The sequence below is a fragment of the Anabrus simplex genome, chromosome 1 (assembly GCF_040414725.1).
Source record: "Anabrus simplex isolate iqAnaSimp1 chromosome 1, ASM4041472v1, whole genome shotgun sequence".
NCBI lineage: Eukaryota > Metazoa > Arthropoda > Insecta > Orthoptera > Tettigoniidae > Anabrus > Anabrus simplex.
In genome coordinates this window covers 379,046,881-379,068,462 of record NC_090265.1, presented here as the reverse complement: position 1 = coordinate 379,068,462, position 21,582 = coordinate 379,046,881, and the positions used below count along the sequence as shown (strand labels likewise).

Sequence of the window (21,582 nt, the reverse complement as noted above, 5' to 3'; positions counted from 1 at the left end):
GATAAGGTCAGTAACACCAAGAGTATCGGAGAAAACATCTGGAAACGACTGACACAGCTTACGAATACTCTCAGCCTGCTCCTCAGGTAGATGTCTAAGGTCTAACAACATCTCATAATGGGTAGGCGAAACAGATGACCATGACACAGAATTACATTTTAGTAAGGGGATACTGAAATTACTAGCAAATTTGAAAGTGCACGACTTGCTCTGAATTTCGAGCACAAGACCGGTGTGAGACATGAAATCCGCTCCTAATATAATGGGGCAAGACAAGTGCTTAGCCACAAACAGTTTTACTTTCCAAGTGAATTTCGAAATGCGAATTTTGGCATATAGGAAACCTAAAATTTCTAATGGAGAAAGGTTGAACCGAAGACGAACAATAATCAGAAAATTTACAGACAGACTTTAATTTGGAATAGGCCTACCATTCGGCCGAAATAATGGAACACACACTCCCAGAGTCTAATAGAGCAGTAATCAGTTCATTATTCAGCTCAATTTTCAGGAAGGGTTCCGGAGCGGGGGACTCCGCCACAATCTTAAGACATTCTTTAGGGCATTCACATGTGGGGTTGGAAGACTTCCTACCATGTTCCGAGCCTGAGATTTCGGATGGTTTACTTGGGGCTGAGCCTTGAAAAGATGGATTTGCCGACTCAGCCGAAGGCACTAGTCACTTTTGATTATTTGCATTGGTGGAAGTTGCACCAGAAGTTGAGCAGGAGCGGGTGCTATTAGTATTGGGGCAATTCTTGGCAATGTGACTAAATGAGCCGCACTTAAAACATCCTTGTGATGACCCTGCTCCATTCTTTGTCCCGTTCGATTTAATCAAAGGACACTTGCTCCGGAGATGGTCAGGCGACCCACAAGCATAACATTTGCGGGGTGTGAAGGTTCGGCGAGGTGGAGGCCGAAAATTACTTGACGACGGAGGGGGCTCCTTCGCAACGCGTAAGGTGTCGGTACATCTAACTCCTTCGGCTGAGACAGCCATAGCCTCTAACTCTGCAAAAGTTTGCGGACGCGACGCGAAACACAAATATGACCTGTAGGATGGTGAAATTCCTTCCACAATGGCCTGAACAATTTGATCTTCTGGGAAATGAAGAGCAAATACCCTAGAATAAAATGTAATGTTAATTCTTACTAGGGTATACCAACAAGTAAAACTTTTCCACAATATTTTTAAATTTATAGTTACAAATGTTCAAGGAGAGTATTACCTGCTTCATTGATATAATAATAATAATAATAATAATAATAATAATAATAATAATAATAATAATAATAATAATAATAATAATAATAATAATAATAATGTTACTTGCTTTACGTCCCACTAACTACTTTTTCGGTTTTCGGAGACGCCGAGGTGCCGGAATTTAGTCCCGCGGGAGTTCTTTTACGTGCCAGTAAATCTACCGACACGAGGCTAACGTATTTGAGCACCTTCAACTACCACCGGGCTGAGCCAGGATCGAACCTGGCACGTTGTGGTCAGAAGGCCAGCGCCTCAACCGTCTGAGCCACTCAGCCCGGCTGCCTCACTGAAAGGAATATTCTATGCTACTAATTATGCTATGACAAAGAATTTCAACAAATGTACGAAGGACTGTACTTGGAATTTATTTTCTGACGGTAGATTGTTAATGCGAGTTTCCTGTACAGTAAGGATGTGAGAGTCTTAGACTCGCTTGATCCTGCTTGAGAAGACGATTTTTGAAGGCTGATAAAAAGTATTGGCATGTTAAATTTGTCTTGTGATACTCCTAGCTATAATCTGACAAAATTAAAATAACTCAGCTATAAGAATCGTCCAGTATAATTTCACTTTTGTTGCTAGACAGAAGCACAAACGGAATGTTGAAATTAGTAGGCAAGCTGCCTAGATGGCACCACATCATAAGTTCTGCAACTCTGTTGATGGATCTCTACGATTATTTTTCAGAAAACTAGTCGACTGTTACAGCTTCAAAATTCTGTCTGTAAAATGTAGTTTATAATAAGTTATTATAAATTCCTTTATATCGAACAAATCTTTCGTGTACGTTATTTAATAACAAGTACTAGCTTCTTTAATTTGAATGCCCTATTCTGAATCGAATTTCCATGTAAGATATTAATATAAAACAAAAAATAAAATGCCTTAGTTTATAAAGTGCCAGACTCGAAACTTTAAGTGTCTTGTTCGATGCAGACCTAGTCTTACAGAATCATTAAATACCTATTAACAGTGGACTATACTAACTGTCGCTTATCAGGACTACAGTTCTGACATCTTACAGTTCCAAAAACCATTTAATATTAATGTTACACTAAAATAACTTTGAAACAGTTCCTTGTTAGACTTTAATTGTAGTTATACATTTGCATTCCCTTGAATTGTATTAATCACGTCGTTGTCATATTTTATTTTATTCTTAGTCTCTTTATATTTAAGTTTCATGTACGACGTGCATCATTGTTTAATTAAACTTTTGATTTTTATGAGACTTTCTAGTGTACTATAATGCTTTTTAGCATATCCACCAAATAATGCCTCATGTATGCCTGAATGCTCTTGATATTTTATCGTATCACTACTTGTAAAATTAATTTCCTGCACGTAGCTTTCTATGCCTTATTTTAAGTATATTATATTTTGTTCTTTATTTTGATCATTTCTCTCCTTTTGACTCTAGAATCCATCTTGTCAAATGATCCAGTGAGTTATAGCAAAAGTACACCAGTGTTACTGTCTCGAGTGAGCGTTCCACCATCACCTGTAGTTGTAAGAAGACGAGACAGGAAGAAGCAGCCAAGCTTGGATCGTCAGATCAGGCTAGAGAAGTCTCTAAGTGAGCTGCATGATAGCTTGAGGATCAGCTTGTCCTCTAGTAGACCAAGCAGTGGAGGTAAATACACCAAATAACAAGACCGAAGATAAGATCTTCAAACACAAACTAACATGGAGTTTACTAACAGTCCAAGCCTAATTAATAGATAAGTGGCAAAAAGAAGCGACCTGCTATTTAATTTAACTAATAGAATAACAGTGAATTAATCAAGAGCCTAAGTCTGACGTCTTGTAGAACGAGCAATAGAGATAAGATACGTAGTAAGGAAAAAAAAAAGAGCGAGATGTCTAACAAGAACATGGATCATACCCTTCTGTGAAGAAGTAATGTGAAATAATGAAGAGTTTACTAACAGTCATAGTCTCAAGCAACTCAATTAACCTAATGAAATTGATAAGTAGCAAACGGTATCACTCTGCTACTTAATTTAACTAATCCTTATGTCATGTAGATCCAGCAATAAATGTAAAGAAATTTCAAACTAACAACTGAATAACAAAACCATAGATTTTATTCCGTAGAATTGGTGTAACTTGAACTAATGGAGAATTAACTAACACACTTTACATCTAATAAAACAATCAGAGGATTTAAAAATAAAATTAACGTAGTAATAGTGAACATAAGATTTATACACAATATTATTAACAGAAGATGGACGCTATTAACAACAGGAAAACTAACGTTGTCCTCTTGCAGGATTTAAGTGCCGACTGACAAAGCTTGTGACCAGTGTGCCGTTCAGTAGACCAAGCAATGAGAAAAATCGCTAACTCTGCTCAGATGCTTGCACCTAGAGCCTGCATGTACCTTGACCTCTCTATTAGCCCTTTGACTATGAACTTGAGGATTTTCCTTTTATTATACCACATATTGCATCCCTTATAAGAAGGAAATAATAATAGTTTCAGAGAAAAATTACGAAAAGCACGTGTATAGCAACTGTTCCATTAATTTTTCCAACTAAATATTTTACTTTGATTTTGATTTTAATTGCTGTTATTATTAAAAGTTAGTAAGATGCCCTATATTTTTCCTATTGTCTTTAATTCTGGTTTTAATTGTTATTATTTATTAACAATTAGGAAGATGCCCTATGTTATTTTCTATTATGACGACCTCCATAATGCTAACATCATGTAATCTTCCTAGCGCATGGTCTAAGGTGTAATTCTTGCGGAATTTGACATTTGATTTCAATTTGGGTTATTATTTACTGATTATTTTAGATACTAATAAGTATAGATTTCGTGTATCGGGAATATGGCCTATAAATTAAAATACCGGGTGGTTTACCAACCCCTTACTTTTTTCGGAGCTAGCTAACCCAAGTAACGCGTATATCATAGTTATCCAAAAAACACTAGTACCTGCTTCTCTATGGCCTTCGTACAACCATACCGTTTATATAATGCCCGCGAATACGGTATAAATAATTAACGGCAGTGTTATTTCTATTACTTAAGCTACGATCACAGCTGCGAGCAACACCATCTTACGTTTGGACAGGAAGTGTGTGTAAGGATTACAACGCGCTATTTATACAACACGGCTCGCAGTAGCTAAGGTGGCTAAACCACGCATGACTAGTTGAATTAGCTAAGCTGTGTAGTAGTAGTTTCGAATCACGGGTTGGTACACTTTTTTTTTTTGATTAACGCTGTTTACATTGACTGTAATACGCCTGCATATCATCCTGTTCCGAAGAGTGAATTTTTATTTGGTACTGAAAGTTTTTACCCGATGTTACGTAACCAGGTTGCACTGCGACGTAATGGTCTGTAGGTAGGAAGTATGGTAAAGCAAAGCAAAGCAACAAAGTCATCTCCGTACAGGCCATGAAGGCCCTGGGAGTGGTGGAAGGTAAAGGCTTCCACTATTGGTGGGGAGAGTGGTTAGCTCTACGCCCGGCTGCCTTTGCCCCCAGAAATGAACCTGGTACTCAGTTTTGGTGTAGGCTGAGTGAATCTCAGGGCCATATGCACCTCCGCGAGTGGAAATCTAATTTCTTAAATTTTACGACTTCCTGACGGGGATTCGAAACCCACGTCCTTCTGGGCGAACCGAGTACGCCTTTACTGCCTCGGCCAGGCAGCCCCTAGGAAGTATGGTAACCTGCATATTCAGAGTAACAAGTGTTCGAAATGTTGACATCTTTCCAGTATTCATTTAACATTTTACCATTACGGAGCACGTGGCATACATATTAATTCGACCGTATTTTCTCCTTAAATTAGCAATAATTCAATGTACTCTTCGTAGGAATACATTGTGAGGAAATGAATAACCGCTGTGATGTGACCTCGTAGGTGTGGATTATTATTTGTGTGCGTTGGATTCGGTAGGTTGTAGATTTCAATCCCATGCTGGACGTCTTGTAAATGGCGTTCCTCGTCTCCCATTTTCACCACCAAGGCCGAATTCCTTCCCAATCCTTCCCCCACCCATCCTTAGGGTAAAGACGCCAAATCAGAGCGCACTCCATAAAACTTTTCTTTATTTCTTTCTTTCTTAATCTGTTTACCCTCCACGGTCGGGTTTTCTCTCGGATACAGCGAGGAATCACACCTCTACAACCTCAACGGCGATATCCTGAAGCTTCAGACTCTGGGTCGGGGATACAACTGGGGAGGAGGACCAGTGCCGCACCCAGGCTGCCTCACCTGCTATGTTGAACAGGGGATTTGTATGGGGATGGGAAGATTGGAAGGGATAGATAAGGAATAAGCCGTGGCCATTAGGTGCCATCTTGGCATTTGCCTGGAGGAGAAGTGGGAAACCACAGAAAACTACTTCTAGGATGGCTGAAGTGGGAATCGAACCCATCTCTACTCAGTTGAAGCCCCGAGGCTGAGTAAACCCCGTTCCAGGCCTCGTACCACTTTGCAAATTTCGTGGCAGAGCCGGGAATCGAACCCGGGCCTCCACAGGTGGCAGCTAATCACACTAATCACTACACCACAGAGGCGGTCACTCCTTAAAACAAACAGCAAAATAATATTGATTATTATTGTATCCCAGCTAAAATGGAGCACCTCTGCCGTTCAAAAAAATTGCCTTATGCTGGATTCGAACTACTACATTGCCGATACTCATACATCTGCTACAGCCCTTAACCGATTCAGTCACGAAATCAGCGTACAACGTTCTTGCTAGAGGCTTAGTACTTAAGTACGACCGTTCCACCTCGAAAGTTAACATACGTGTCAAAGTCTTCAGTGAAGGTTTACAGTGTTCACTGAACTTACGTTACAGAGCACGTGGCATAACCTATTAATTCGATCCACTTTCCTATACTGGAGGGATCATCTTTTAGTTCAGTAGATCAACCAGTGAAGATAAAATGCTTAATCTGGAAAAAACAGCCTGTAGTTTGAAATCTTATAAATTATACAAATAAAATTGAAATCTGTCTAAATAACAGTCATTATAGTAGCAATTAATAATCATTGCAATATGGTTTAAATAATCAAATACGAATAAACTAAAATAATTAATCGCCTCACGCTTGGGCGTATTATACATAAATAAATAAAAGAATTAATCGAAAGGTCCGTAGTATGAACGCTAGAGTTTACCAGAAAGGATCACTCGAATTTTGATAAAGCATGATAATTTTCTCTCCCAGGGCATGTAAATAAAGCTGCGTACTGGTACATCTCCTTCAAGCCTTACCTAACCATCTGAAAACGACTAAATAGGTAGGAACTGCACCTAGGGTCATCAATAACTCCACTGATTCTAAAATAACTAACTATATTCTGAATAATATTCGTGCATGAGCACCTCATCAAACCACCAACATATACATAAAACACACTCACAAAATACTAATGGAAGACTCCATATTAACAACAACAACAACAACAACAACAACAACAACAACAACAACAACAACAACAACAACAACAACAACAACAACAACAACAACAACAACAACAACAACAACAACAACAACAACAACAACAACAACAACAACAACAACAACAACAACAACAACAACAACAACAACAACAACAACAACAACAACAACAACAACAACAACAACAACAACAACAACAACAACAACAACAACAACAACAACAACAACAACAACAACAACAACAACAACAACAACAACAACAACAACAACAACAACAACAACAACAACAACAACAACAACAACAACAACAACAACAACAACAACAACAACAACAACAACAACAACAACAACAACAACAACAACAACAACAACAACAACAACAACAACAACAACAACAACAACAACAACAACAACAACAACAACAACAACAACAGGAAACCAAAAGCGAGGACCAAGCTACCATTTCCAGTCAGCTGATGTAAGTTCATTACAAAGCACATATATGTGGATGAATACCCTTCACTGTCTCTGTGTATTAACACAACTTGGATATTCTCATAATTGACTCTTGTTATATCACACAGGTGCTGTACCTTTATAATACTGTGTTCACTGGCTCTAACACTTGGTTTAAGGATACATTCGCTCGAGCAACACACACTTGTTGTTACAGAATATAAAATACGGAAAGTCTGAAATACAGCACCCCATAGTTCTCACCAACATATAAGATACCAAGCCGCCACAAGTGATACAATGTCAAGTGCCCAAGCACACCACAGTTTGTAGGTCAACCACGTTCCACAAACATAAGACCACGTTTCACAAAAGTTACATCTCCTCTAACTACCAAAGTTTTCAGTCAGGTCTCTCCACCAAATTTGGAAGTCAAGTACATTTTTCAAAAGTTACCTCTCATCTTACTACCAACATTTTCAGTCCTCCCTCCGCTGATTTCTCACATGCCTATATAGTCCTCAGATTCCCTTTACTCTCACATGATACGTGTAGATTGATCCTGGCCTCCGTCTCAAGAACACGCCCTGAACCACTTCCGGGTCCCAATACAATAACAACAAGGCCACTTCATCGGGACTCTGGGCTATTCGCATGACTTACGGAAACTTTCCGAGTTGTAAATAGCACTGTTTTCCCATCCGCTAGTAAAAAACAAATTACTGATATAACATATGAAGACCTTGCAGCTTAAAATATCAAGAATAAATATAGAAAGGAAATAATAATAATAATGACAATAATAATGTCTCTTATTTCTGAATATAGTGCAAGGGTGTGATATACGTACTATCACAAGTTCAGTGGATCAAGCAGCGAAGACAAAATATCTTTTAGAAAAAGCGTACAGTTAGTAGGCCAAACAATTGAAGACAAAATGCCTAAACTGGAAAATATCTGTCTTTAGTTCGAACTTCGAAAAATAAATATGTAGCTTATTAGATAAAGCACTGAAAATACAAATACTTTAACTAAACAAATCAACCTACAATTGGTAGACTTAGCTGTGAGGACATACGACCTGAAGTGGAAAAATCAGTCTGTAGTTTAGCAGAGCAAGTAGTGAATACGTAATATCTAAACTTGGAAAATCAGCCTGTAGTTCAGAAGACTAAGTAGTAAAGACATAATACCTAAATTACAAAAATAGGCTTGTAGTTCAGTAGACCAACCTAATTAGCAAAATAGTTTGCAGGTTAGTAGACCAAGCAGTGAAGATAAATGCCTTAATTAGAAAAATCAATAGGCCAACCGGTGAAAACAATACCTAAATTAAAACCTCAGCCTTATTCGATCTCTGGACTATTGTGTCAGCGAGCTACTTCACAACAAGATAATTTATTTTTTTTCCACATATATTTCCAGTTTCATAAACAAATTCCTGGATTTGAAATTGAAAACCATTTCAAGTTAGGTCGATGATGGTATTAATATCTACGTTTTGTTTCTGTTGATACGCGTATTACATAGAGAAATGTTACGTCCCGAGTTCATTAATTTTATTTTGTTCCTAAAATTTAAACCACAGCTTAAACATTTATTTTCCTAAGAAACGTATCGTGAACTAGCAGCTTGCCTTTTGCTCTTTTATAAATAGTTAGTGATATTTGAACGGGAGAAGAACGAACAAGTTTAACTGAAACAACGGAACACATGATTATAAATCGTCTTTGCTGGGGCGTAATCTCTTGAAATGTATTATTTTTGCCAAGTAAACAAAATGGAACTAAATCGTGAAAGATGTTATTTTTGTCTACCAGATATGTACGTAGCTTCCTTGGTAGGTTAGGGTAAAGTCTCTTACTTATGGTCCCAATTTCGTGGGTTCGATCCCACTCGGGATAGCCGATATTTGAAGGGTGGTCAAAAATCTTGACACTCCGTATCAATGTTGTTGGCTTGTCAAAAATCATTTGTGCACTCAGTGGAAACCGGTAAAATTAAATTAACTCAGCGTATTCTATCCGCCCACAAGAATCTCGCTTTTGTTGCTAGAAAACAACATAGTCGAAATGTTGAAGTTTGTAGACAGGCTGCATATATGGGTACCACTTCAAGTCTGCAACTCTGTAACATATATCTTACCTTTCTCTTCTTTTTCTTTTCCCAGCTCTTATCGCTATCTGGAAGGATGTATTTACTACGTGTTTCTTTAGTGATTTGTAGTGAGACATGCAAAAAACTGAGTGAGGATGTGTATTAAGACACAAAAACACCCTCTTGCCGAACTGGAGGAATTAATCAGAGGTTGGTTAAAAATTCTAGAAATGGCTGGAATCGAACCCGGGGCCCTTTGAACTGAAGGCCACTAAGCTGACCATAAGCCAAGGAGATGGGTATTCAATAATAATAATAATAATAATAATAATAATGATAGAGGTCGACACAATAACATCAAAGATCTTAGGTGACGGATGGATAAGATAGGGCTAGGATTGTGGAGGTAACGGCTGTGGCTTTAATTAAGGTACAGCCCCAGCATTTGCCTGGCGTAAAAATTGAAAACTACGGAAAACCATTTTCAGGGCTGCCGACGGTGGGATTCGAATCCACCACTCCCATTGCAAGCTCACAGCTATGCGACCCTAACCGCGTGGCCAACTCGCAACGTATTATTATTATTATTATTATTATTATTACATTTTCTACCTTTCTTCATTGAGCAGGCATGTCACGATAGCCGAGTTTTACAGTCGCTGGCTTCTCACCAAGCCGTTGTGAACCAAAGGAGAACAAACGAGCAACAAGACAACACTTGTCAAGAACAGGGTGTAACAAGTTTGGCTATGGTTGTAATTGCTGCCAATGGAGGTCGGACTTTTGAAATGTTACGTTCCTAACGTTCGTATTCCGCGTAAAGTTGGAGGTCCCGTTACTATGATCAAGATATAAAGAGTAACGTAGATTTACAAGCTAGCTTTTCTTCACCGAGTGAGTTCTGTGCGCGGTACAGGTCGTGTAGCAGTAAGCTTGCATTCAAAAAATGATTTATTCGAACTCGACCATCAGCAGCGCCGTAAATTGTATGCATGGATCCCCATTATTTCACATGATAAAAATGCTGTGACTGCGGCTGTATCTTAATTAAGACCACAGCCGTTACCTTCTCATTCCTTGTCCTTAGCTACCCTAGTGTCGTCGAAATCAAACTTGTGTACGTGCAATAGAGGAGTTTATTACAATCCCTATTTTGTTGTTATGATTCCTAGCAATCTCAGCATGCCTAGCAACCGAGCGCGCGCCTTTAATACTCGAATTCCATTAGTTAATTCTGTCAAAGACTGGTTTATAGAAAATGCCCTCGACGTATAGGCAATAACATGATATATGCCATAATTATTCAGTTCTCTTCATCGTGATGTATAATACAGACATTAAATATCTATCATATATGCTTAATGGAAATCCGGCTCCTAAACTAAATGGTCAGCGTAGAGATCTTCATTTAGAGAGTCCCAGGTTCGATTCCCGGGCAGTTCGAGAATTTGTGCGCCTTCGGTTAATTACTCTAGCTCGAGAGCTGGATGTTTATGTTTATCCTAACCCACCTCCTTTCATACACACACAACACATAACGCTACTAACCGCCATAGAATCACGGAATAGATTTATTTTTGAAAGTTATTTGTCTTACTATGGGTGTCCGACTCGTTGGCTGAATGGTCAGCGTACTGGCCTTCGGTTCAGAGGGTCCCGGGTTCGATTCCCGACCGGGTCGGGGATTTTATTCGCTTCTGATTAATTCTTCTGGCTCGGGGACTGGGTGTATATGTCCGTCCCAACACTCTCCTCATCATATTCACACAACATACTACACTACCAACCACCACAGAAACACGCAATAGTGCTTACATCCCTCCATAGAGGGTTGGCGTCAGGAAGGGCATCCGGCCGTAAAAACAGGGCCAAATCCACATGTGCGACGCAGTTCGCACCCGCGACCCCACAGGTGTGGGAAAAGCGGCAGGAAAAGAAGAAAAGAAGATTTGTCTTACTATGGGTCCGATTCCTAGACTGAATGGTCAGCGTTGAGGCCTTGGGTTCAGAGGGTCCTGAGTTCGATTCCCGGACGGGCTACAAATTTTAATAGCATCTGATAAATTCTTTTGACTCGGGGACTGGCTGTTTGTGTTGGTCCCATCACTCTCCCGTTCATATTCAGGCAACACACCACACTACCAACTACCACAGGAACACACAACAGCAATTACAACCCTCCACACTGAGTAGCTTCGGGAAGGGCATCCGGCCGTAAAAACATGGCTAAGTGAACATGCTCTACGCAGTTCGCACCTGTGACCCCAAAGGTGTAGGAAAAGCTGTAGAATATGATGGTTTGTTTTACGATGGCATTGGACAATTGATACGGTTAAGAAAGGAGCAACCGTAATCTACGTGATAAAACTTGTGGTTATGCCACCGACGCACCCCGTCCGTTTGTTGTTTCGTTAATGTTGGACACATCACCTTCAACCCGCTTTCGAGAGAAAGCTAAGGAACTTGAGGAGTGCCATAATCCTTCATGGCAATGCATGCTGACACATTACGATAGTTCATTCCATGTTAAGAAAACAGTATTGCTCTTATGACAACAACGTTGCCATATCGAACGGCTCTGTTCAACGCCATCACAGGAAAATGACGGCACATAAATTTGTGAAATTCAGTATATAAGTTCAAGACAAAAAATAGAAGAAACTAAGCTACAAATTATTTTATGAACCAAAGGGGACGGGGCGATTACAGATGCAATTTTTTGTTGGTACAGAATCAAAGATAAACTACGGTACATAAAAAACTTCAGCATTGAAGTGTAAGGCAAATTGGAGGAGAAAATAGAATGTTTTTTATGGGCACGAGGGGAAAGGGGTGCATTTAATAAATTTCTCCAAACAATAAAGTCTAGAAAACCGACGCAACAAATAAATACTGTAGATGACTCTACAAAATGTCACAGTATTAATGTCAAAGAAAGAAATCACACACGTAGGCTTATCGCCTAACTCTCCCTCAACACAAGACAATTAGGCACTGATTTAAAGCCTAAAAACACACACGCAACAAATAAATACTGTAGATGACTTCACTACGGAAGTGAGCTGCCGGCGGTTCTCATAGTGAGAGACTACACGAGACTTGTACCAGATCAACACAGAAAATGAAAATGAAGGAAGGCAACGAAGCGATGGCTGTTCCCGCCATTGCGCTTCCTTCCTACAAATGTATTTATGAAAAAGAAAATGTTATATAGTTATTTTAAAAACTCGCGGACAAAAATGCCTCATCCTTTTTATCTATCTTTCGGAGTACATTATAAAGTACAGTATAATATCCCTTAATCACGAAGAATTATGGGTGTGTCAGGGGGGGGGGTGTTCACTCCTTGTAGGTCCGTATGAGCAATACTGTTTTCTTAACGTGGAATGAGCTATATCGCCGCACAATGGGGCAGAAGGCCTCCAAAGTTGATATGAAAGAGTTAAAGGGAACTGAAGGACAGTAATGGACTGAGTTGAAAACAAAGGAGAATAGATAACACAAATAACGCCTAATATAACAATATTTTTTTGATCTTCAAATTACAATGCGTTATAGCAACATCGTTGCAAAATTTTCACGCACAACTTTTGTCACTGAGGTAAGGTAAAACTTAATGACTTTCTTTATCTGTGTTTCGTTTGTCGTCCTTGTAGGACTGTCCGTATCCATCACTAAATGGTTATCGTACTGGCCTTTGGCAACAGGGGTCCCGGGTTCGATTCCCGGTAGAGTCAGGAATTTTAACCTTAATTGGTTAATTTCGCTGGCATGGGGGCTGGGTGTATGTGTCGTCTTCATCATCATTTCATCTTCATCACGACGCGCAAGTCGCCTATGGGAGTCAACTCAAAAGACCTGCATCTGGCGAGCCGAACTTGTCCTCGGACACTCCCGGCACTAAAAGCCATACACCATTTCATTTGATTGTATGACTCAGTTCTTATCAATATGATGAATATGAAAACTCTACAGTATCATTTTCTTCTATTGTGCTTGCCCAGGTAACATGACCTCCATGCCACCAATAGCTCGCAAAAAAATCGAGTGGCAAATGCTATTTCTTCTGATAAATACGTCTGCCGCAGTTCTCTTCCTGAGATTCTGAAAAAAGACAGAAGAGCGTACGCCATTATAACAATTTGTTTTTTGTCAAATGGGGCAAAAACGGGCAAAGTTTCTCATTATATACTTAAAGTAGATTGGATGCAATGCAACAAAAACTAAATCATCATTTCATGAACCTATGGCAAATGTGTCAATTGTTGACACGCTGAACATTCAGCCGAAGATTCACACCTGCTACGTTTCTTTGTTAATCTTTTTATCCTTCCTTGGTGTAAATTTTAGTGAATTAGAGATAGTCTTACCCGAAAAAAATCATTTAATCTCAGCAGTAGACGCCCAACTTTTATGGCGATATATTTTTACTCACCTTTCGATGTACCAGCCATATTAATTTTGTTCCGCAATTCCTTCACGTTTACACAATACAAGCTCGAACACACTAGCATACGCCCAGAGTGCGTTGCGTGAGCTCACCAACAGACCAGATTTGACGTTGTAACAATTCTATTCGAACATGCCAGGGGCCAAGTCGGTGCATGTTTCAGGGAGAGCACTCTTCCTTGTACGCAGGCACGATCAGGAAACATGAAATAGCCGAGTTTTGATTTTTGAGTGTTTATCACGTTTCACTGTCTCCTGCTCCTCTGTACTCCGTGAAGGATCTCCTGCGCGACTGACGTTACAGGAATATCCGCCTTAGTTCCCGACATGAGTCCGTACTATTATAATCTCTTCGAAATGTGAGGAAACTGTTAAGCGGGAAGGATTACGACACATTCACCATCCGTGCCAACCCGCCAGAGATGGTCCCATGACTTTGTACGAAGTCTTCCATAAGTGTGGTAGAATAGAAGGTGGTAAGAATGGCAGAAAAGTTCAGGGAAGCAATATAAATGGTGTTTCCTCTGCCAATAAAGCCAGGTACAAATTAATACGAAGTTACCAGTACCTACTTCTTGTTCAACCTATACTAAAGTTTCACTATTCAAAATTTTTTTTTTGCTAAGGGCTTTACGTCGCGCCGACACAGATAGGTCTTATGGCGACGATGAGATAGGAAAGGCCTAGGAGTTGGAAGGAAGCGGCCGTGGCCTTAATTAAGGTACAGCCCCAGCATTTGCCTGGTGTGAAAATGGGAAACCACGGAAAACCATTTTCAGGGCTGCCGATAGTGGGATTCGAACCTACTATCTCCCGGATGCAAGCTCACAGCCGCGCGCCTCTACGCGCACGGCCAACTCGCCCGGTACTATTCAAAATTAAATTAAAAGTTCACATACAGTATGAACTTATTATTTTTTACACCCTGTTCCCGGAAGTCTAAGCATCCGTATACCAATTTGGCGCAAAAGGTACCAGGTTCAAGTGCATGACGTGCATACTCGCCCAATTTCACCTTCGGTTCCTAATTCTCTTCCTCGTAATGCAATTAATTGTAATTTTTTCCTCAGCTGTCAAAACTGTATTGATATCCTTCGGAAATAATAATCAAAGTCATTGTATGGCCTTGGCTACCACGTGCAGGCATTTTAATTTGACGGCATCAAAATTCCTGCTCGTCAATTTCGACGTTCCGTTTTACTCTAGGGCTGCTAGATGACAGAGTGAACCAAATCTCTCTTGGGCGTCTACGGCTGAGATTAAATGAATCTTTTCGGGTAGAACTATCTCTAATTCACCAAAATTTACACCAAGGAAGGATAAAAAGATTCACAAAGGAACGTAGCAGGTGTGAAACTTCGGCTGAATGTTCAGCGTAACGGCCTTCGATGCAGAGGGTCCAGGGTTATATTCCCGGCCGGGTCAGCGATTTTAATCGGTGTGTTTATTTCCTCTGTGGCAAGGTCTGGGTGATTCTACATTTTTATAATTAGATGACTAGTCCTTATCTGAATTTTTGTTGCAAAAACAACCTTAATTTCTTATGCAGGACTAAGTGATTCATACTTTCCTTCTAACGTTCTTTAACTTTCTTCAGCTTAAGCCAGTTATTTCTGAAGTCGTTAGAGTTACCTAGGCTCTTTATGGTTCTGGCCGTGATCACCTCGTGATTTTAGAGGTGAAAATTTTAACTCAGAATTGACCAGGATTCGAACCTTATTCTTCAAGGTGGAAAGCCAGTAGCTAAGAGCTAAGCCACTGAGCTAATCACGTCCCCACATACTATCTCTCTCTCTCTCTCTCTCTCTCTCTCTCATCTTTCCCTGAATTCTGAGGATCGGGATTTCCGAGGAGGCTATTGGTCCTCGGCCAGACGTGCTGCACCAAAGAGCTTCAACCCAATTATACTCTTGATAATGTTCGACCATCCTTCCAAGGTTGCACACATAAAAAGAGGTGCTGAAGACTTCTTAGCCACCCTAATCTCTCCCTTCATATGTTGTGTATACATATATATTTCTAGTGTTTTTTTTTTTTGCTAGCTGCTTTACGTCGCACCGACACAGATAGGTCTTATGGCGACGATAGGACAGGGAAGGGCTAGGAGTGGGAAGGAAGCGGCCGTGGCCTTAATTAAGGTACAGCCCCAGCATTTGCCTGGTGTGAAAATGGGAAACCACGGAAAACCATCTTCAGGGCTGCCGACAGTGGGGCTCGAACCCACGATCTCCCGGATGCACGCTCACAGCCGCGCGCCTCTACGCGCACGGCCAACTCGCCCGGTCTGGTGGTTTAACTTCGCACTAACCATCGAAGGTTTCCTGCGACGGAAGAATGAGAAAGGGCTAGGACTGGGAAGGTATTGGCCATGGCTTTAATTAGGGTGCAGCGCCAACGTTTGCCTGGCGTGAAAATGGGAATCCACGGAGAAAACATCTTCAGCGCTGCTGACGGTGGGATTCGAACCCACCATCTCCCCAATGCAAGCTTACAGCTACACGACCCTAATCGCACAGCCAACTCGCTTGGTAAATTATTATTATTATTATTATTATTATTATTATTATTATTATTATTATCATCATCGTTTAATCGTTGTCTTCCATTTCCAGTATTGTAGGTTTGATCCCAGTTGAAGTCGGTGGCGTTTGAAGGTGTTTAAATGCAGCAATGCCCTGTAGTTGGCTTCCAGTACGTCAATAAATCTCCTACAGGACAAAATCCCTACGCCGTAGTGGCTGGTAGGACCGTTAGCAGTATTATAATTTGTATTTTACTGTTTAGTTTACGTCGCTCTGTCACAGACAGGCTTATGGCGACGATGCAATGGGACTGAGAAGGAAGTGACGGTGTCCGTAATTAAGGTACATCCCATCATTTGTCTGGTCCGAAAATGGGAAACCACGGAAAAGTCATCTTAAGGGCTGTCGACAATGGAGTTCGAACCAACTATATTCCGACTGCGAGTTATCAACTAGAGGACACAAATCGCACAGCTAACTCACACGGCACATTACATATACGTATATACGTATATATTTCTTGTGGTTTAACTTCTCACTAATCCATGTAAGGTTCCCTGCGACGAAAGAATGAGAAAGGGCTAGGGCTGGGAAGGTATTGGCCGTGGCCTTAATTAGGGTACAGCGCCAACATTTGCCTGGCGTGAAAATGAGAAACCACGGAAAAACACATTCAGGGCTGCTGACGGTGGGATTCGAATCCACCATCTTCCGAATGCAAGCTTACAGCTACATAACCCTAACCGCACGGCCAATTCGCATGGTACTGTAAATTATATTATTATTATTATTATTATTATTATTATTATTATTATTATTATTATTATTGCGCCGTTCCCGCGTCCAGGTAAGGACGCACAAGATCCAGGCTAGCTTAAACTATGATACTACTTGTCGCTATATGTCATTTACGGGCTATGAGTTCCGATTGAAAAGAAAGAATACCGAATTATACTTGAGGAAATCTCTAACTCACGTAGAATGACGTCTCCTACTCGCTTACTAGCTAGAATTCCCTACGGTTTACCAGGTTGCTATGAATACAGGTGCTTTTGACTAAGTCATTACTCTACAAAGTCATTAAAAGAAAGGTTGATGTTTTAACATACTACATTTTATTACAAACTCATCTCATTCCATAGAAAGGATATCACGATTTCACCTTTGAGAGTAATAGTAAAGACTAGTGAGCTATACTCTTATTTAAAGGTTCACTTTTGATAGAATTAAAATAAGTTCTCGAAAGAAATAAAGTGTCCAGTTAAAAATGCTTGAAAAATTACCTAATCACAATCTTAAAGATCTCAATCACAAACAACATGTCTGAAATGTCTCCTTTGGAAAAGAAACAAAATTAAAATAAATGTCGGTATCGGACAAAGAAATATTGGGTAATGATAATCTTAAGCGATTAAGTCGTTAACATGTCCGATATTGGAAATACTAAATGATAAAAATGTTGAACAAGTAAAACATCAGATAATTAAAATATTCGCTGACTTAAATATGGATTAAGTAGAATACTAGATAATTAAAACATTCGATGATTAAAATATTGCTTAGGTAGGGTATTAGATTAAGTAAAAGATTATTAGATGCATCTAATGAGGAAAAATAATATTTACAGTACAACATAATATATACAGTGTCGTAGATTGAGGGTGGTTTTAAAATATACAGGACATAGGTTTGAATCCGGCATTAAACCTTTTACGGAACTGAAATCACAACTTTTCTACATGAAATCTCATAACATTGAAATTAACTGTTCTGTTTTCCTGATCATGTTCACGTTGATGTACAGAAATGAAATAATTTTCTTTCCTTCTAATTCTTTGTGTCTAAATACTTGGAAAATATTCTCGGGGTATTTAACATTTGATAGGCGTTGTATTGCACGTAATGTTAATATTTCTTGACGTATTATGTTGCATAAACATCGATAAGTCCCTTTTAAATTAATGTATGCTCTCAAAAGAATGATAAAACATCACATTTAGAATATTAGGTAAATTACTCTTTTAACTTGAGCTTACTTATAACTTCAAGTGCGTATCCATGCGATTATACTATGTTACCAAGTTTATATTATCATAATTCCATCAAAATATATACTTTGCTAACATGGTCTACCTTATACGAAGACTCTACCTCAAAATATAGTAACTCATATACCTGCATTCAGTCATCAGTGATACTAGATAACGCCTTAGAAATAATTTCAAAGTTCACCTAACACATGAGAAGAATCTTATAATTAGAAGATATATATGAGGGTGTTAGCTAGTTCAAATTCTTCCTCCTTATTAGAAATCATTTGGTGATTTTACGCATAATTGTCAACATACGGATGTCCTTTCGATCGTATTCTAACCTACTCTGTGCTTACTTATGGGTAAATAATCAAATGAAAATAGAATAAGTTCACTAGTCACTTCTTAATACTCATCCTGGAACATTATGTCCACAACAACATGACCATGATTACATTCGCGAAGAATAACAACTACTACCACCATTAATTACCAATCTCACATCATCACCTTCATTAAATAATCATTACTTCACATTTTAATAAATATCACACTTCAAATTACCATATGTATCTCGTTGTATTCTAATTCGACGTATATCTTACCTTTATCATGGTTCGTGAACTTACTTATTCAGTTATAGCTTCGATTCCTTCATAATTCCAAAAATAATTCTACCAAATTTATTTATATGGCAAGCACTTCACATATACGATCTCTACCTCACAATTCTTCAGTCATATAACTTCTCACACATGCCTAACTTCTATTCTGACGTCGTATAAAACTCACCAATACATTAAAAAGAACCAACCTTCTCTCACACTAGATATTGACAGTATTTCGAACGAAGGCTTTCTATCACTGAATGACTGTTTCCTGCATATGGATTTGACGTTTCAGGTCTGAAGATTACCTAACATCCATTAACCTAACTTGTAATCCACTGCTCGTATTTCATCATCGCACTCCTCTTAGTTAGATTAGCACTTTAATAAAAAGGAAAAATAGATATTTTCTTACGTGAACATTGAATTTAAAACAGACTTATCTTTATTCAGCAACCTCTGTAGTTGACTCATGTCCGGGTGACTGGACATGCGGACATCTCTCCTCTCGTTTCCCTAGGTATTTGGGAATGCTCGGGAACGTCTCATCTGGTCTCCGGTCATCCTGGGGCTGGCAACGTCATCCTACGGTGCGCTCGTCTGGGTAGCCTTGCCTTCCGTCTTCTTAGAACATCTTGAGCATAGCTTGAGCAATTGGAACAGAATAATATGTGATTTTAGTTAACTTCGTCATCTTAGGGCTATGTTCTGTTATTGCCTGCTTATGTAGAATGAACGTCTTTCTTGGAAGAGTTGATGTTAGATATAACTAACGGATTGAGATAGGTGCAATTGATTATTATACTCAAAATGAGTAAACTGTGTTTACACCAAGCCATGTAGGTAGCAGCACTATCGACTTGCTCGCTGAAAAAAGCAAGTTGTCCGGTATTGCCATATTAAAGTATTTGTTTTTAATCGTTAACGTTAACGAGTATTTTTGCGCAACCTTTCCAGTTGTAACCGTCAATCAAAAATAACTGCTAAACCCATCCCTAGATAGCGCCCATCTCTACTCTCACCTCTCCCAATCTTCATTTCTATTATTTTGCTTATTTAAAGATAAAAGTTCCCTATGCTGGTCGAAATTCCAATCTTTTTGTGGTCTCAAATTGACAGTATCGGGTAATACGTCGTGTAAGGAATGCCGTGACGTATCACCGTTGCAACTTCTGTATTTATTATGGAGTATTTTAATTTCGCGGAGCGAAATAATATTTCTTGCTAATATTGTAGAATGTAGCCGTCAATGAAGCTTTCCTCTTGTTTTTAATGTGAAATACTGATACGCTGATATCTTCCTTTGGCGATCAACTATGTTGCTTGTCTTGTACGCAAGTTAAATGAATGTAGTTTTCTTTCCAATTTTTTTCTTAATAATCGCTCGTAACAATCTTCTTACTTCGTTCCATTTTTCCACTGCCTTCTATGTTTCGATTCTTTGCGAGCGCTTGACGAAAATATTACCATCTTGACTTGTGGTAGTGACTGACGTTTAAATATTCGTCGTTTTTGACAGTTCAGACTCCATTTTTGTTCCGATCATATCTTTAGGTAACAGTGAAATGGCACATTATTATTATTATTATTATTATTATTATTATTATTATTATTATTATTATTATTATTATTATTGAATGTTACGGGTTAGCTCAGCAACATCGTCGCTAGCTTCTGAAGAACGAAAAAAAAAGAAAGAAACTCTGTCACAAAATACGAAAATTTTAAATGGAAGTTTAGGTCTCCATAGATGCAGTTATTCGGTTGTTTCTGCTGTGATGAATACTCGCTACTGTTATAAACGATGTTCTAGGCCACTGATATTTAGGAACAACGTTTAGTTCTATCTTCACAGTTGTAAATATATAAGACTACGTTGTATATAACTGTCCCATTTATCAACTGGGCTTAGAAAATGCATTTAGCAAAAGTTTGGCACAATGGTTAAAAATATAATATTTACTTGAAAAGTAGATGAATTGTCATGCTTTGAAAGTCTAAAAACATAAATCTGAAAGCATCCTAATTCGTTCTAAATGTATTTATAACTTAGTATTACTTCAGCCATGTTGACAGGGTACAAGTATACATGGACGCTGCGCGCGCTTTATATAGACGATTGTCGAATCGTAGCAACAGTTCATCAACGCCGACTTAGACAGGGAGGTTACATCCAATTTGAGTAGGACGGCGGCCAACTTATTTTCACCCAAATGAAACTTGTGTCAACTATGGACAATGCCGAGGGTAATCCTGTGAAAGGGAACGGAAGACAGCGAAAAAGTGGACGGACAGGTAATATGTTAGATTCGTGAAGCTATAGGAGGCAGAGGTTAGGACGATTCACAAAACTCAGCAGTAGAAAGATAATAAGGAAATTGGAAGAGTTCCAAAGGTCTTATGCCGAAATATTCGGTTCCGAATCCAATGTTTCTTTCTTCTCTTTTCTCAATGTGTCATAAAGAATTGCATGCTCCTATAGCCTGCACGCTTATCCGCGACCATCCCGCGCTTTTCGAAACCCAATCTGCCGTATACTGCCTGTCCAAATTACTAGCCGTGTAAACCAACTTAGAGCAAGTGCATGTTGTCCAAGTCCTGATCCAAGTATACTTGTACCGTGTCACCCAGTCTTTCTTATATCCTGAGGTACCGTATTAAATATGAGAGGTTGCATGTTTGTATTTATTCTTATTTGCAATTCCCCTA

At 39.2% G+C, this 21,582-nt stretch overlaps 1 protein-coding gene across 1 annotated transcript in view; it reads left to right on the top strand.

The window, feature by feature from the left end:
- The window catches only part of LOC136867905 (protein still life, isoform SIF type 1-like), a 500,721-nt gene that overhangs the window by 428,219 nt on the left and 50,920 nt on the right, over positions 1–21,582 (top strand). The gene's annotated exons all lie outside the window — the stretch shown is intronic.